Consider the following 19,853-nt stretch of genomic DNA (forward strand, 5'->3'; position numbering starts at 1 on the left):
TAGCTTTCGAATAAGTGCCCACACTTCTTCGTCATTCTTCCATTCCTCCTTTGCTTCGTTTATCCAATCTGGTTGGATAATAGAAATGGCACACAACAATGCTTCCACATCCTCATCCTTTCTTGAGAGTGCATCTGCCACCACATTTTGCTTCCCTTTTTTGTAGATGATTTCAAAGTCATAACCCAACATCTTTGTGACCCACTTTTGTTGCTCTTCAGAGGATAATCTTTGTTCTAAAAAGTATTTAAGGCTATCATGATCCGTTTTTACCTTGAAGTGTCTTCCCATTAGGTAGGGTCGCCATTTCTTAAGTGCATGGAGTATTGCCAACATTTCCTTCTCATAAATAGCTTTGCTTAAAAACTTTCCCTTGATTGGACGACTTTCAAAAGCAATGGGTCTTTCATCTTGCATTAGAACAGCACCAATTCCATTTCCTGAAGCATCACATTCCACAATAAAGGTTTTTGTGAAGTCCGGTGTAGCTAAGACCGGTGCTTGGCACATTGCCTCTTTAAGATGTTCAAAGGCCTTTGTTGCTTCCGGAGTCCATGAAAATGAATCTTTCTTCAATAATGTTGTTAGAGGTGCTGCTATTCTCCCATAATTCTTAACAAACTTGCGATAATACCCTGTCAACCCAAGAAATCCTCGCAGATGCTTTATGGATGTGGGGATTTTCCATTCCTTAATGGCTTTAATTTTGCTAGGGTCTACCTTAACTCCTTCATGAGATACAATATGACCCAAATATTCCACCTCCTGGACTCCAAAGAAACATTTGGATCTTTTTGCATATAATTGTTTCTCCTCCAATAGTTGTAGCACCTTGTCAACATGTTCAACATGATCCTTCCAAGACTTGCTGTAGATTAGTATATCATCAAAAAATACTAACACAAATTTTCTAAGGAATGGTTTGAAAATTGAATTCATCAAACCTTGAAATGTTGAAGGTGCATTGGTAAGGCCAAAAGGCATGACCAAAAATTCATAATGACCCTCATGAGTTCTAAATGTCGTTTTCGGAATGTCTTCAATCTTCATTCTGATTTGATGATATCCCGAACGAAGATCCAACTTGGTGAAGTAAATTGATCCATGCAATTCATCCAGTAATTCATCAATGACAGGAATGGGGAACTTATCTTTAATAGTGAGCTTGTTGAGCTCCCTATAATCTGGACACATGCGCCATGATCCATCCTTCTTGTGCACCAATACTACTGGAGCTGAGAAAGAACTTTGACTCGGTTGAATTATACCAGCCTCTAGCATTTCTGCAACCATACGTTCAATTTCACTTTTTTGGACATATGGATATCTGTACGGCCTGATGTTTGGAGGAACACTTCCTGGAATCAGATGAATAGCATGATCATGATCACGCATAGGTGGGAGACCTTTGGGAGTCTCAAATACCTTGGAATGATTGTCCAGGACTTTTTGGAGATCTGGAGAAATAGATGATTCCAATGTGGAAACATCTAGCGAACATAATTGTGCAATTACACCTCTTTGCTCCTTTTTTAGAAGCTTTGTCATGCCATTAGAGCTGATTATCTTTCCTGGTTTCCCTGCAATACCCCTTAATTCAACTTCCTTTCCTTCCACAGAAAATTTCATGAAAAGTTCTTGAAAATTAAAAGCTATTGTACCCAAGGATTGTAGCCATTGGACTCCTAGTACAACATCAGCACCTCCCATTGGAATGGAAAGCATTGGGCTAGTCAATACATATTCTCCCATGGATAGCTTGATATTATGGCACTTTCCAGAGCAATTTATTGTTCCTCCATTTGCAATCATCACTTGACACTCTGGTGCTGGATATAGGAAGCAATTCAATTCTTTTGCTACCCTACAATGAATAAAATTGTGGGTGCTTCCTGAATCAATCAACACTATTACCTTTTTCTTCTTGATTTGTCCTTCTATCTTGATGGTTTGAGGAGTGGTAATTCCCGCCAATGCATTACAAGATATGGTCGGATTTATTTGTTCTTCATCTAGGCTTTGTTCCTGGAATATATCCTCTTCTTTTGACCTTTCTTGCTCCTTTTCTTCTTCCTCTTCACAATCTATGTAGAATAATTTCTTCTCAGCACACTTATGACCTTTTGTGTATTTGCTATCACAATTGTAACAAAGCCCTTTTGCTCTTTTTTCTTCCAATTGTTGTGGTGTCAACCTTGTAGGTTGTGGAAGACTATGGGCAACAACACTTCCGTCTTTATAGTTGTGAATGGTATGCTTCCTAGTTGCCATAATTTTGCTTTCCATTTTTCTTGCTAACCTGAATGCCTTCTCTAATGAATCAGGTTCCCAAAGGCGCACATCATGTTGGATATTATCCTTTAAAGACCCTATGAACACATCAATCCTATGCTCCTCTGGAATATCTTTTACCCTTATGTTCAATTTTTGGAACTCCTCAATGTGCTCCATTATTGAACCCTTTTGTTTGAGACTTATCAATTGGCTAAAAAAAGTGTTGCTTTTTGTATCCTCATAATGTGCTATCAATTCTTCCGTAAAAATTGCCCAAGTGATAAATTGTTTACGAGAACAAAGCCATTGATACCATACAAACTGATTTGGTTCCAAATATAAAGTTTCCATACGTACCTTTTGTGTGTTTTGCACATTATTGAGATCGAAGAATTGCTCCATCTGTAATATCCATGTGGCGGGATCCTTGCCATCAAACTTCCTCATATCGATTTTTGGAATATGGTGGGTCTTCGATCCAACATTAGAGTCTATGGAATCATGATTAACATTTCTTTTGTTCACATCATGAGTTTCCTTTACAACCTTTTCACCATTAGTACATATTTCTTGTAGAAAATTTGTCAAATCTGTCTTCAAATCTGCCATGTCTGTCTTCAAATCTGTCCTCAAATCTGTCTTCAGATCATCCATCTTAGCTTCCATGCCCTTTATCTTAGATTCCACGCCATTTATCTTAGATTCCACGCCATTTATCTTAGCATCTGTTAGCTTTTGTGAGCGTGACATTTGTTGCACTTGTTCTTGTAATTTTGATATATCATGTAGCATTTCTTCCTCTTCTTCATGAGTCATGCTAGAGCTTTCAGGTTCCTTACTAGGTGTTTGCATTTTCTTTCCTCGGGGCATCAGTTACCGATAATAATGCTTTACTATGCCCTTTGAATTCCTTCAAACCAAGCTTATGCAAAAATTTAAAAAAAAAACTACACACCTTTTTTTACTTTGTAGAAGCCTGATATTGAATCTGATGTATCTCTGTAATTTCGAATCATCCAGTTCTGAAATTGTGACCTGTAGTAGCCTTCTATGTCCTCTTTCCAATGCCACTAGTCTGATCCAAATTGGATTCTCCAAGAAAGAGTTATGCACAATCTCCCGCAGTGACCTGATTATAGACTATTTCAGTAGAGCGAACTTGTATGAAATGCCACGTGTCACTGCTTCAACCTTTGACTCTGAAAAATATATAAAAGAAAACTACAGTCCGTCCTCTTTCTGTAACTTCTTACAAACTTTCAATCTGATGCTCAGAAAGAATGTTATGACGATTTTCCCCAGGTCACCTTTTTTGAGTGTAATTCAGGAGTCTGCAAAAAGACCAACTTCCTCAGATCATATCTCTGAAAATATCGCGCGAAAAGCTTTGAAATTCGGACCCAAGGTTCAAAGCGATTTCTTCTCAAATGGGTTTTTTTTGTGACATTTGAAACGTCACAGAAACAAAGTTATAGCGAAAATGCCACGATGACCTGTTTGGAGCAGCGAAACCCTAGAATCCAAAGCTCTGATACCAAATGTTATGAAACCAGCTCACAAAAAGATAGAAAAGAGAGATCCACGCCTTAGAATTCAGCCTCTTCAAGGGGGAAACCTCCTTTACATTACATAAATGAACAATTCTTGGATGATACAAATGACAAAACCTCCTTTCTATATATAGGAGTCTAAGGAGTCACAATATAATCTAGCCGACCTAACAATAATAATATAAAGCCACAAAAATAACAATAAAGGGATTGTATGGGGCACAGAAATAACAATATGGGGGTAATAGGGGCACAACAATATAAATAAGGGGGTAATCACTAGTATTATAAGGACCCAACATAAACTTTTAGAAGAAAATCGAAGAGACCTAAGAGTTGAGAACCATCCATCTCTAATAGCACAACAATTTCCGCTATTTTGGGCATATCATTACCCTCTAGGGGCTGGGAAATAGCCACACCATTTGAAAAGAGAGGAACAAAAGGGCCACCTCCTTCAAGGGAAGAATTGAGCCATTTGGTGGCAAGCGAGAAAATCCATCCCCATAGGAAGAACAGAAGAATGCACCTCCAAAATGATGGGGGAGAGCTCAGAAAAGCTAAGAAAAAATGGGAGGCAACATAACAAATTGCAATAGAGCAGTGTCACGAGGTAGCATAAAATTCACCATGGCTTCAAGCAAGAAGATAGGACAAAGTTCTTTCCAAAGGGATGAACACAAACACAATAATCTCCAATGTAGTAGTTGTATATTAAATTTTTGTTACCTAAGCACCTAATCTTGCAAATTCTTTACGTGTAGAGAAAAATGTACAGTTTGCAGGGCTTAATGCAAGGAACAAGGCATCATTTTTTGGAGCATAGGGACCTAATATCTAATCACCATCCAACTCAAATAGAACTTCAATTTCCCATATTTTGAGCAAATCATTACCTTGCAGGAGCTTGCCAACAACCACCCTTTTTGAAAAACAGGAACAAAAGGCCGACCTACCTTAGGGGAAAAACTGAGCCCTTTGGAGGTAAGGTATAAAAAATAGTACCCAAGAAAAATAAGAATAGACCTCCAAAATGATGGGGCAGGGCTCAAAAAAAACAAGAAAAAATGGGGAGGCAGGATAGAATATTGCAATAGAGCAGAGTCACGAGGTAGCTACAATTCACCATGGTGTCAAGCGGGTAGATAGGATAGAGTTCTTTCCAAAGTGATGAACACAAACACAAGCATCTCCAATATAGTGTTTTTATGTTAATTGTTTGTTACTTAACAATTTCATCTTGCAAATTTTTTACCCGTAGAGAAAAATTTACAATTTGCAGGGCTTCATGCAAGTAAAAAGGCATCAATTTTACTTTTTTTATTTAAACTTTTGAAACCACCTATAATAATCATTGTTTCTATGAGTTAAGAGGACAAGTATGTAACACTTATGTGGTTGGTTTACGACTTATATCATGGGGACTCAGGTTGTACCTAAATTTCACTTTAATTTAATTGAAATGAATATAATAAAAAACATCACCATAGTTGTTAAGCTTCATTTTATGGATTTCATGGTGATGCAATGCAATATAATGTTCCCTTCAAAGTTGAAATTCCATTTAAGCATCTCAGCAAAAGTAGAACTACCCGAAGAGTTCAATTACCTTTTTAATTAAACCCTTGCAGTAAAGATGTAGAGGTTACAAGGCTATAAGACTTTTAAAAGTAGAAATGGAGGTATTAGGCCAGAAATATCATAGTTCGATAGAATATATTACCTATTTTGTTGTTTGTTTGGTTTTATGCTTCCCTATAATTTACAAGCTTCACCTAATTATTTAGTGCCCTGCAATAGGATATGTGTATGGTGTGCATAGGGGATAGATAAATTATTTCTTGTTTCATGACAAACCCTAGCCATTGACAGATTATAAATGTACTTTGCCATACGACTACATTGAAAGAAAACCTTAACAATGATGGAAAAATAAATGAAAAGACCTCTAAAGAATCTATCTCTAGTTGCCAATGATTTGAATCTTCTACAGCTTGTCTAAGAGATTCACTACATGATAAATGGGACATTTCGTTTAAGATTTCATTTCGTATTCGTATGTTTTTTCAAGAATCACCCTTTCTTCCAAATATTTGAAAACCCATCTCGAGTTCAAGGGCATGATTCCTTTCCTTTTTATTAACTACCCAACATTTTGAATACACCATTTCATTGGATTCAAATGCAACAATATTGGAAATATTCTTTGTAAAAGATTCTAGTAGCTTGGAAGCAAACAAGATGATTTCATCTAACAGTGAGAGCAACTAAGCTTGTAGTTTGTCAAGTATGTCCTATAGCTCTTGATCAAAGATCAACCCAAAGACACATCCTTTCGACCTGCTCCATAGCCTCTCTAAAAGGCTTCCATTTTCCCTCCTTAGAGCATCAACTTCCCAATTGTACTTCTCCAAATGCTAGCTCGAAACTTTCTATACACCAATCAATCACAGTTCTTCCCTCTATAGTTTGGAAATACAATCATCTATGTCTTGTGGGCTACTATCGGCCTTCTCATTTATAGCTTGCAAATGTACCTCAATGATCCTTTCCTTGTCTTTGCGTAGCCTTTGAAATCTTACAAGTGATTTCTACCACTCATGATTTTCCCTTTTATTTTTCTTGGAATTTTTCTTGCTTGAATCCTCATCATCTTTTGTTTGTTTTGTTTGCTTAAGTGACTCTGGCAGAGATTCCCTTAACCGAATAATCTCATTTTCAACATTCTCTATTTTTTCCCTATAATCATCAATGTGATATTCAAATTGTCTCACCTGGGTTATTAAGTTAATTTCCTTATTATTCAAAGACTAAACATCTCTTTGATAAAGTGCCACAATTTGTTATGCCAAGTCTCTAACTCTATCTCTCAACCTCCTCTCTTCTAACTTAATTTTCTCTATTATAGTTGATATTATTTTTTTGCTTATTAGGCAAGATGCAATCTGTTGTCATTTTTTTTAAGTTTCCAAAGAAACCAGTACGGGTCCCCAACTTGGCTTCTTAGGCTAGAAAACAAACTTGATACCCAATCAATAATTGTAATCCTTCATATTTTAGATATCAACCATGAGTTCCCCATTTTCTTCATGAAATGTCACTACCTCCTTTGTTTGTCTATGTTCAGCACCCAATATTTTCATTCTCAACCTCATAAATTTTATTTAGTAGCTCCTTTATTTGCATATCAACAAAATGTTCTTGAGCGTGAATCTTTTTAAAAGCTACTCCATCTCCATCAATTATCTCCCTTACAAAATGGTACTTAATATCATTATGCTTAGTCTAATTATGATAAGTCATAATTAAGTTGGTTTTCTAGCCAATGAAATAACACTTTCACCCTCACATAATCCACTCATGTTATTTTATGTTCTTATAATTTTACCATAACCAAATGTTGTAACCACAAATTTCCATCGTGAAGTAGCAACTATTGAAATAGAATGTTCCTCTTAATAAGAGAGTTTTCTAATTTTTTTTCAAATAATCTTTATTTAATATTTATTCTATTAGAAATATGAGTTTTTGTATATAGTGATTTAGTTTTTCATGATGATCTCCCAAATTTCTACTCTTTAGGTGTACCTTTACACTTTTAGTATTGATTCCTTAGTTTTATTTTCTAGATTTAGATTAGCCACATCATTATTATATGTTAATATTTTTCTCTTCTAATTCTTTAGGGAACCACAAAATCTCCTTAAATTTACCTAGAAATACTTTTTTTTTATATTCCTTAATGACGTTTTTCTTTATTCTCTCAATAATTTGGCCTAACACTTGCATTTTATTTGATCCGTTAGTCACATGAAAACACATATATATTTCCGTTCTTATTTCAAGAGATTCTTTACACCATTCTGGGGCAACTACTGTCAGTTACGTTCAGTGTGTATGCCTTGATGCGATTTACTCCTTAAAACGCTATGCTTTCCACGCCCAAGAAGCCACGATGTCTCCGGAAGATAAAGATTAAAGTTTGAATTGTTCCTTCATACCTCATCTTATGACGTGTTGTGTTGTGTCGAGAGACTTCATCCTGGTTGTTCAATGTGTGACTGTGGGAGGATAATAGAATGAGGTGACCAAAGCTTGAATTGTGCTCTCATACCTCATCTTATGAGGTGTTTAAACATTTTTCCCACCTACCTTTACAACTTCCTTCATAGAGAAATTACCCATTGTGTTGAATTTGTATGTTTCCATGTGATTCGCTCTTGAAATTGTGGGAAGATAAAGAATAAAATCATTAAGTCATGATTTCATGAGGTGACCAAAGCTTGAATTGTGCTCTCATACCTCATCTTATGAGGTGTTTAAACATTTTTCCCACCTACCTTTACAACTTCCTTCATAGAGAAATTACCCATTGTGTTGAATGTGTATGCTTCCATGTGATTCGCTCTTGAAACTTAATTTCAGAAGCACCATGCTTCCATCATAAAAGAGCATGGCGTCATGAGATGACCACAGCTTGACTTGTGCCGTCATGCGTAATCTTATGAGGTGTCTACATCTTCTCGAAAAGGGGTTGTGATTTTGCTCCCCCTCGCAAAAAAAAATCTAATTGGCAAAGCATCAAGCAAAGCATCAAGCTACATAGAAAGTCCAAGGATAAATTCGCTTGGAATCTACGCACTTCCCAATTAACCACTAAGCGAAGGACGCAGATAACTAACATGTGCACAAAGCCTAGAATCGCATCCTTTTTCGTTCCCCTCTCTCTATATATATCTTCAAATTTGTATTTGTGCTTAACATCGAAAGGTGCAAGTCTTTTGTCATATTGTGCCAAACAAATTAAAGCCATGGCATCTGAGCTTGTGTCGAAGGTAGTGTCTTACTGCACATTTTACTTTGACAAACAAGCAAGGCTGAAAGGTCATTCTCCCGATTGCAGAGAACGAGCCCTGATGAACTATGTCCGACAAAATGCACAGAAGGGAAATGCAAAGGCCGTGCTCGATGCAATTGACAGTTTTACTGACTAATCCTGGATGACAATTTTAGGGAAGGAGAAGGGTTATATTCTCGATGATGCCGTGCAGACTTACGCTCCCAGGGTTGCGTTAGAGCTTGGAACTTATTGTGGATATTCTGCCATTAGGATTGCTTCAAAGATGACTGAGCCTGACAGCAAGCTGGTTACAATAGAGATGAACTCACACAACTTTGGTATTGCCAGTGAAATGATAGAGCATGCTGGTAAAAGTTCTAACAATTCTCATCTCAATTCAAATAAATATGTTGTTTTCACATAGTCATCAGATTAAGTCTTAGTATTATAGTCCTGTTTGACAATTTATATTTCCCTTCTAAAACACGCATGTTCAATAGGAAAGATATTATATATATATATATATATATATATATATATATACATATAATTCGACAACTATACAAATATCTTTTTCTCCTTCCTACTTTTAATTTAATGTCTCAGTAAACATTAAAGCTTATATATGAACATTTATGACAAATAATAATGGAATGCATCAATTACTTCATATGTATGTATCTTCTAAAACTCTAATATAATTTTATGTGCATTTGTTTCTATCAGGACTCTCCTCAAAAGTGACAGTGTTAAAAGGTATACTGAGTGAACTGGATGACAAATTAGAGGAAATTTTGAATGAAATATCAGCTAGGTATTTTGATTTCGTGTTCATGGATCACTTCAAACATTGCTATTTGCCGGATTTTATGTTACTCGAGAACAAAAGCATGCTTGGCAAAGGAACCTGTATTGTTGCAGACTGTGTAGGATATCCGGAGGCTCAGAACTACATGAATTATTTGAGAGAGCACCCTGAGAAAATCGAGAGTGAGGAATACACGTCCTCTGCACAGTGCTTGCCATGCAAAATGAAAGTGTCTACATACATAGTTGATGGAGAGCACTTAGTCACTTAGTTGTGGAAAAATATATGATTTTGGGGTTGAACATTATAGGCGTGCCAGAAGATGAAAAAAATAAAAATGAAGTACCATGAGTCATCATGTTTATTCAAATATTAGGCATATTAGAAAGTCATTTTGTAAATATGTCTCCTTCATTTGAGACATGCTATTTTCATCCATGTGGATTGTCTAGTGACGGTTATCCTTTTTATTTTATGGGTTGCAATGGATTGTATATACTGGCAGTGGAATAATGAAATTTTGTCCATTATAGATGAGAATCAATTTGTATATATTATTGTATAGTTTTCAGCATTTTATATATATGAAAGAAAGGACAAATATATAACTACGTATAAATAGGTGAAAAGAATAATTTTAACAGATGAGGTACAGGTTTATTCTGCTATACAGTGTGCTATATTGATTTTGGTGAATTCATTTTTATTTTTATATTCACTTATAGTATATCGGAGGAATATAAGTATTTGGTTTATTACATGAAAGTGCATTAATATGAGATTTGAATTTGGAAGAGGAGGATCTCTATTCTTCCTCTCAACTACTTTGGATAACTCCAATTAAATATTTTTATAGGTTTTATGTTAATATATATATATATATATAGATATATTCAAGTGATTTGATTTATAAATGTAACATATTAATTTAAAAGTTTTGTGCAGAGATGGGTTTTCCAACCAAGTGTGAGGGAGATGTTGTTCTTTAGTGTTACATTTGCAAATAATAAAACAATGCTTACATTAACAAGTTAAAAAAATAGTAATAACCAAAAAATAAAAAAACCAATGTGGGTCATAATTAAAATACTTCAGTTTTCATCTTTGTTTTACATTAATTTTATATACAAATATGGAAAAAAAAAAAAAAAAAAAAAACTATTTTTTAGTGTGAGGGAGATATGTAATTTATTAGATTTGACAAAACAAGTAAAAATAATACCATTGATATTATATAATGTGTAATTTAGTTTATATTTAATTAACATGTAATAATTAAAACAAAAATATATTGATAATAAAAATTTAGTGTGAGTCATAAACAAAATACTTCAATATGCATATTGAATAATCAAGTTTTATATAGATAAAAGTAAATTTATTTTATTTTTTTCATATATTTAATTTTCTATTATAAAGGAGTTGAATAAATTTTTTTATTATAATGGCCATGTACTTATTCATCTTAATGTGAGTTTATATAATACCTAAAAATTGAAGAGAAAAAAAAAATATTTTTCCATTATTTATTTCATTAATAGGTTACTTCAATATCTAATACGGCGTTCACATATAACATTTTAAAAATATTAATAACGCATACACACAAACCCATAGACAAATAGATAGTCAAACAACCATGTAATATTTTAATTTTAATAACCACGTGTATTAACATTTTAATGTGGAAAATCATAAATAAAAAAATATTTTAATAATATATATAGAGAGAGAGAGAGAGAACTGGAGAAAAAAAAAAAATCTGGTAGTTAAACATTTTCCAAGTGTTTGAATCCATCTTAATTCTAAATCTACCCAAAGTCTAGGGGAATCACATTTGTCCCATGGGAAGCTCAATTATTGATATAAGGTTCAAATCCCCCTTACATTTACCCAGAGGATTTATGGAGAGGAGGACAAGTTGTAGACCACAAAGGTTTACTAGTAACTACATTTTCTTGGGTTCTTGGGTTCCTCTAGGATAAATAAAGACCAATTATTTTGTTGGATCAGGTGCACAGCAAACATAAATACACACACCAAAATATCAAGCACATAAACACAAGAATTAACATGGTTCACCAAACCAATCTGGGCTACGTCCACCAAACATAGGCATCAGAAATATATTAATCAAATTAGGAGATTACATCATGAAATCCTCACACTCACATAGCAAATCATCCGAATGACTGCCTGTTATATAGCATAGAGAATCTAACAGCCTCATAACTCCCTCACATCAAATATAGGAGGCATTAACTCCCTCCCAACAACCTGGAGCTAATCTAGGAACTGAATCCCTATTGTTGTCATCCTTCAGAGATTTTTGCCTATTTGACCAAAACAGAAAATCTCAACAATCTCCACCTTGACAACAATTCGCCTGATGCCCTGTTATTATTATTTTATCTTTTCTGCAAGCCAAGAGAAGCCAAACACCAGCGTAGCTTCTCCAACAAAACTGGTTTTGTGAACATGTCTGCACAGTTCTCCTTTGTATGCACCTTTTCAAGAGAAACTCCCCTTTCAGTGATAACATGTCTTACAAAATGATATTTGATTGGAATATGCTTTGATTTACTATGATAGGCCGGATTCTTAGCCAAATGTATTGCACTTTGACTGTCACAAAGTAACCTGATGTTATCCTGTAACCTACCAAACTCACCAAGAAAACCTTTCAACCAAACCGCCTCTTTGCAAGCATGAGAAGCAGCAATGTATTCTGCTTCAGTAGTAGACAAAGCAAAAATGTTCTGTAGCTTTGACATCTAGCTTATAGCTCCACCTGCAAGAGTAAAGACGTACCCTGAAGTTGATCTTCTCTTATCCAAATCACCTGCAAAATCGGAATCAACATATCCACAAACAAATTCACTACTCTTATTGTAAGAAATACAATAACTACTTGTGCCTGTCAAGTACTGAAGCACCCATTTCACTGCTGACCAGTGCTCTTTACCCGGATTTGCCATGTACCTGCTGACAACCCAACTGCATGAGAAATATCTGGTCGCGTACACACCATCACATACATCAAACATCCTACTACATTGGCATAAGGAATTCGAGACATATAATCCTTTTCTTCATCTGTATTAGGACATAAACTCGAAGAAAGCTTAAAATGGGAAGCTAAAGGGATCGACACAGGCTTCACATTGTTCATACCAAACCTCAAAAGTATTTTCTCAACATACTTCTGTTGTGACAGCCACAGCTTACCATTGCCCCTGCCTCTGAAAATCTCCATGCCCAAAATCTGTCTTGCGGCTCCTAGATCTTTCATATCAAACGTCCTTGCCATCTGAGTCTTCAACCTGTTGATTTCTTCAATGCTTTTGCTTGCTAAAAGCATATCATCAACATACAACACTAAGATAATGAACATGCCATTATTTAACTGTTTGAAATAAACACAATGATCATATTCACTTCTAACATATTTCTGACTCAACATGAAAGAATCAAACTTCTTATACCACTGCCGAGGCGACTGCTTCAGGCCATATAATGACTTCTTGAGCCCGCAGACAAATTTTGCATTGCGATGCTGAACAAACCCTTCCGGTTGTTCCATATATATTTCCTCATCTAAATCACCATGTAGAAATGCAGTCTTAACATCTAACTGCTGCAACTCCAAATCAAACAAAGCCACTAATGCTAACACAATTCTAATTGAAATAATTTTAACCACTGGTGAAAATATCTCATGAAAGTCTATGCCAGCTTTATGAGAAAACCCTTTTGCAACCAGCCGAGCTTTGTACCTGTCTTCCGTATCATTCACACCCCGTTTCAGCTTGAACACCCACTTGCATCCCACAGTTTTCCTGCCTTTGGGAAGTTCAACCAGATCCCATGTGCCATTCTTACCTAAGGCCATCATTTCTTCCTTCATGGCTGCTTTCCATTTGTCACTATTTGAACCTTCTACAGCTTCCTGATAACATAAAGGTTCATCATCATTAGCGATCAAAGCAACTGAAGTAACATGATCATCATACCTTCTCGGACGACGTTTGATCCTGGTAGATCTCCTTAAGAATGTTTCTGGTGCTTCCACAACTGGCTGTCTATCAACTATAGGAATTTCTTCATGATCGCCATCTGAGACCTGTTCATGTCCTCCATCTGAACCCTGTTCATAATCTGATTCTGAAACGTGTTCATGACTAGAATCTGAACTATGGTCGTTATGACTATCATTAGAAATGCTGTCAAACTAAATATGCTGGAAATCAAATACATCATCCTGTTTCAATCTTCTATCTACATCTAACTGTACAAGAGAGGATTCATTAAACTTTACATCTCTGTTGATGATGATTTTGCGGGTAGTAGGATCCCACAATTTAAATCCCTTTGTTCCATCACCATACCCAACAAAGATATACCTTTTAGACTTTGGATCTAATTTAGTTCGCTGATGTTTAGGCACTAGAGCATATGCATCACAACCAAACACTCTGAGTTTAGAATAGTCACAAGGGTGTCCTTTCCATACCTCTTGCGGAACCTTCCAGTCTATGGTCGTTGATGGAGTTCGGTTTATCACATAACAAGCAGTTGCCACTGCTTCCGTCCACAACTCCTTCGGCAACCCGGCGTTACTCAGCATACACCTTGCTCTCTCTAGAAGAGTCATGTTCATGCGTTCAACAACTCCATTCTGCTGAGGAGTATAAACCGTGGTCTTATGTCTTTCGATCCTTGCATCCTTGCAATAGCTGTCAAACTCCTTGGAGGAAAACTCACCACCATTGTCAGTTCTTAAACATTTGATAGTTCTACCAGTGTTGTTTTCTACCAATGCTCTAAACTGCTTGAAAACTGTAAAAACATCAGACTTCTTTTTCAACATGAAGACCCAAACTTTCCGAGAAAAGTCATCAATGAATGATACAAAATAAGATGAACCACCATATGAAGCTGTAGGAGCTGGACCCCAAACATCTGAATGGATATAATCAAGTATGCCTTTACTAGTATGTTTGCCTGTTTTAAACTTTTGTTTACTTTGTTTACCAAACAGACAATGTTTACAGAAATCCAATTTTCCAGATCTTAGATTAGGAAGTAACTTTCGGTCAGCCAAAATTTTCAATCCTCTTTCACTCATATGCCCCAATCTTTGATGCCATAAGTGAATGGAACTATTGTCATGTTCAGACACAGACACATGATCTGACCCAGTTCTACCTTCTAACTGAAAAAGATTTCCTACCTTCTTAGCCTTCATTACTAGTAAGATACCTTTATAGATTTTCATAACTCCACCTTGAATTACAATTTTATATCCATTTGAATCAAGTGCTCCTAATGAAATCAAATTTTTCCTTAAATTTGGTACATGCCTCACATCAGTTAATATTTTTGTTGTCCCATAAAACATTTGCAGTTGTATGCTCCCAATTCCCACAATATTACATGTTACATCATTACCCATGTACACAACACCATCATCAATTGATTTATAAGTTTTAAACCAATCTTTATGAATACACATGTGGTTAGATGCCCCGGAATCTAACAACCAATGTTGATCATGTTTTGAAATATTAACTGACAATACTTCATCACTCATACCTGAACGAGATACTGAACCTGTATTTGTGGTGTTGGCTTCCTTCTTTTCTGTCGAAGAGCCTTCTTTAGCAGCCTGCTTTCGCTTCCAGCAATCCTTTTTCAGATGTCCAGCCTTGCCACAATGCCAGCACTTCACCTTTGGCTTCTTTCCTTTGGATTTTGAGCGAGAGTCACTATGCTTTCCCCCGGAGTGTCTCTCTCATGAGCGACCTCTGGCCATCATTACCTCTGATGTAGAGGTGTCTGCATTTGACCTTTTCCTCATTTCCTCAGCCAACAAGGCTCCAACAACATCGTCAAATTCAAGAATTTCTGATGTACTAAAACTTATGGAAGTAACAAAGTGATCCCAGGATTCGGGCAATGAACATAATAAAGTTATCGCCTTATCCTCTGAATCAAATTTCACATCTAGACTGTTTAATTGCACCAACAAGGTATTAAAAACATTCAGGTGATCAGCAATTGAGGTACCTTCTTTCATCCGCAAACTGTAAAGCTGCCGTTTCAGGAGAATTCGATTTGTCAAAGATTTTGTCATGTAGAGCTTCTCAAGCTTCGTCCACAAGCCTGCGGCGGTTTTCTCTGACACAATGTTGAACAGAACATCGTCCGCCAGACATAACCGAATTGCGCTCAGAGCTCTATCGTCCATCTCATCCCAATCATCCTCCCTCATAGAAGGAGGTCTTTTATTTTTCCCCAACAGTGCTTTCGCCACACCTTGTTGAACCAGCAGATCGTGCATTTTCACCTTCCAGATCTCAAAATTATTCTTGCCATTAAACTTTTCAATTTCAAAACGGGCACTTTGTGTTTTGGCCATCTTGTCAAAGAATCTCCAATTTCAATTTGAAATACCAGCAATTTAAAAAACAAAATTTCCTATGCCTTTGTTACAACAAAGAAAAAACTGCCTATGCCTTTTGTACCTGTGCCTTTTTTTGTTTTTTAAAAACTGCCCTGTGCGACTGTTATGATAAAATTCGTGCCAAGCAACATAAATATAAAAAACACAGCGCATACGTAGTTTTTAACAAATATAACTACGCCGTTTGCCAAAACAATATATCCACGCTGATATATAACTATTTTCACACCGTTTGTACATATGTATCAACGCTTTGTGTAAAAAATATACCCACGCTGTGTTATATTAAACGCTGGCAACAGCTGCTCCAGTTTTATATGATAGATTCATGCTGTTTTGAAAATATACCCACGTCGCCGTTTTTAATTGATATATTCATGTTGTTTTGAAAACATACCCACTTACTTTTAAAAGACCCACGCTATTTTCAAAAAACATATATACCATATATACCCACGTTGTTTTTAAAAAACCATATATCCACCATGTTTTTTAAAAAACACATCCACGCAGGTTATAATTGAATACTTCATGCAGGTTTTATGTGTTTATCTTGGCACGAACAGCAAACCATAAAATAATAACAATTTTCAACGCAGCAACCATGCGTACTAGCAACACCCGTAAACGATTCGCGCAGCAGATACCAGGTATATAAAAAAAACGGTTTATAGAAATACGCAGCACCAGCAATGTAACATGTTACACACGCACCGGCAATGAAACATGTAATACGCACCCGTATTACATACGCACCAGCAATGTAAACAACAGGCTCCACGCAATTAAAAAACATACCAGGTATTTGTCTTGCTGCTCCACGCACAGCTCCACGCACAGCAATTAAAAAAACATACTAGGTATCTGCCTTGCTTCTCCAGCACAGCTCCACGCACAGCAAGGAACTTTGATCAGCGCAGCACCAGCACAGTCCGCACCTTCTTTAAGGCTTCCACGCAGCAATCAGGCTCTGAATGGACTGTAATTGGCATGAGCTACAGCTAAGAGAACGCAGCCATGGACAGTAAGTAATTCGCACCGCACAAAAACCCTCAGCACAGTCCGCCAGCATCAGCAATCACGCATGCAGCGCCTCCAGCAGGCAATCTCAGCACCTCCAGCCCTCCAACATCGCTCTGATACCAATTGTTGGATCAGGTGCACAGCAAACATAAATACACACAGCAAAATATCAAGCACATAAACACAAGAATTAGCGTGGTTCACCCAACCAATCTGGGCTATGTCCACCAAACATAGGCATCAGAAATATATTAATCAAATTAGGAGATTACATCATGAAATCCTCACACTCACATAGCAAATCATCCGAATGACTGCCTGTTATATAGCATAGAGAATCTAACAGCCTCATAACTCCCTCACATCAAATATAGGAGGCATTAACTCCCTCCCAACAACCTGGAGCTAATCTAGGAACTGAATCCCTATTGTTGTCATCCTTCAGATATTTTTGCCTATTTGACCAAAATAGAAAATCTCAACATATTTATGTGATTAATGAAAGATTAAGCATTTGAGAAAAAATACATACAATTTGAGGTTTTTATTTTTTTAAAGACAATGGAACTTAATCATGATTATTCAAAATATCACGAAGAATGGTTTAATAAATTCATATTTAAGTGTTTTTATAAAAATGGTTGACTCTTATGTTATAGATATATTACCAATAAGTAAAAGTAGATTTGCATTTTTTTTTAATAACTTTCTACTCTTTGCATTTTGTCATTTTGGTTGTATCAAGGGGTAATCTGCACCTAGTACGGAAGAGATGTTGTAACGTTATATTATATGATCTTACATAAACATTTTTAATCAAATAAATTACATAACAATTATATATATATCTAAATCTAGATTTATATTAATTTTGGATCTACAAAGAGACAAGAGGGATCAAATCTCTTGAGGTGAAAACCTCTTTTATAGTGAAAAGAGATTTGATCCAATTGGTCCAGAGTAAATCTCTTAAGGTGCAAACAATCTTTTATAGCGAGAAGAGATTTGAGTTTTAATATTTCATAAGGATTGTTTAAATTTTATAAAAAGTTTGAAAGGAAAAAAAAAAAAAAAAACTTAAATAAAAATTAAAATAAAATAATAAGTTTATATATTATAATACAAAAAATATTAAATTTATTATTAAGTTTACGAAATCTATATTAATATGCTTTCAGATATTTTTTTAAATGTCATAAAATGAGATGTCATATATTCTACAGAAAAGTATTATTTTTTCATAAGGACTTTTTGTCACACTTCTAGATACACATTAATAAAACCATAAAAGAAAATTACACAGTAATCAACAAAATTACCATATCAACTAGCTGATATTTATGTTGAGATTAAAACTTATAGATATATGTGCATTTACACATTTATTTCACCATACGCATATATTTCTATACACATATAACATTATACACATGCATTAGTAATGAATTACAACATGATTGATGGCGTTCTAGTTTAATGTATGGTCCTATGGTTATATGACCATAATTCAGAGAGTATCTTAGGATTCTCAAATGATCTGGTGGGAGATTACGCTATGGACTCTTCCCGTTGGTATGTAGTGTCATCCCTCATCTTGGGAAAGTCATTGCATCCACTGCTCATATCGCAACAATTTCATCTGATGATGTTGAGAACTCCCCTTAAACCCTTATTGTTTACCAGTTGGGTGACTTTTCACATTTGCTCTGGTTCAACAGAGTGCTCTGTCTACTCCATCTCTAGTTCATGGAAATGAACACCCTCATCCCTTCAATCCATGGTTTGGTACGGTAGTTTGTTGTTTGCCCTGTCATGCCATGAATCATTTCTGTCATTCTCTGGGCGAAGTGTTTCCTGCAAGGTTGCATGATGTCCTCCAGAGATTTCTTATCCACCAAACCATTTCAAGTAAGAGCATTTTTTCCCTTGTTAGTTTCACATGTAATTTCTTGCAGTAAGATGTGTCCTCTACTGTTGCTAACACAATTCTATGTTTTGGCTAGGATGATTCGGAGGATTTCATGAGACGAGGGTTTAGCTTCGGTGGTTCAACACCTACCCAATTCAGGCTTGTCTGCAAGGTCCATGATGGGCCTATAAATTAGACTTACATTAAGGCCCATGCCTCTAATTTAAAACATAAACCTATGACCATCCTTAAACACATTAAACCTCTCTTTCTTCATTAAATAATTTATTTTTAATTTTAATATATTCATTAGGAAGGTTTATCAATAATTGAATATTTGTGCCTAATATTATTTATTTCTTGTGGAATATTATGATAATATTGGGCAGATTATGAAGAGTTGGAGGAGGACATAATTTAGGGTTTTGTTCCTACAACTCGAGGATCAATAATAAATAATAAGATAACAAGATATTATGGAATTATGGCACAAATTGTGTAACTCCAATGATTGAGAGAATCTAAGAATGTGTTCCACTAATCAAGGGAGTAGATCCACTAATCAAGGGAGCAGATCCACGAATCAAGGGATTTTGCTGGGGAAAGCTTCCTCCATTCATGGGGAATGATTCTTAATCATTTTGTATAAGTAACAAGTCGAATTTTCCTCTAGGCAATGATTGAGAAAATCTAGGAATGTGTTCCCTCCCATTTAATGGAAATTCCTAGTACTGGGGACTAGATCCACTAATGAAGGGATTTTGGTGGGGAAAGCTTCCTCCATTCATGGGGAATGAGTCCTAATCATTTTTTATAAGTACCAAGTCGAATTTAACTCTAAGGAGACTTTCATTAGTGTTATTGTAAGAGAGCTTGTATTTTTACAGCTGCATTGTATTTTCTTGTAGGGATGTAATTATATTGATGAAAATAATGAATATTGGTGTCATGCTCAACTTCAAAATCTTTTTCTCCTTCATAGG

General features: G+C 35.7%; 1 pseudogene; it reads left to right on the forward strand.

Annotated features, from left to right (window-relative positions):
- Positions 1–8,635: 8,635 nt before the first annotated feature.
- Positions 8,636–9,743, forward strand: LOC149210371 (uncharacterized; annotated as a pseudogene).
- Positions 9,744–19,853: the final 10,110 nt, after the last annotated feature.

The sequence above is a fragment of the Pinus tabuliformis genome, chromosome 1_2 (genome assembly GCF_031772625.1).
Source record: "Pinus tabuliformis cultivar Carrire ecotype Pingquan chromosome 1_2, CPIR1, whole genome shotgun sequence".
Lineage (NCBI taxonomy): Eukaryota > Viridiplantae > Streptophyta > Pinopsida > Pinales > Pinaceae > Pinus > Pinus tabuliformis.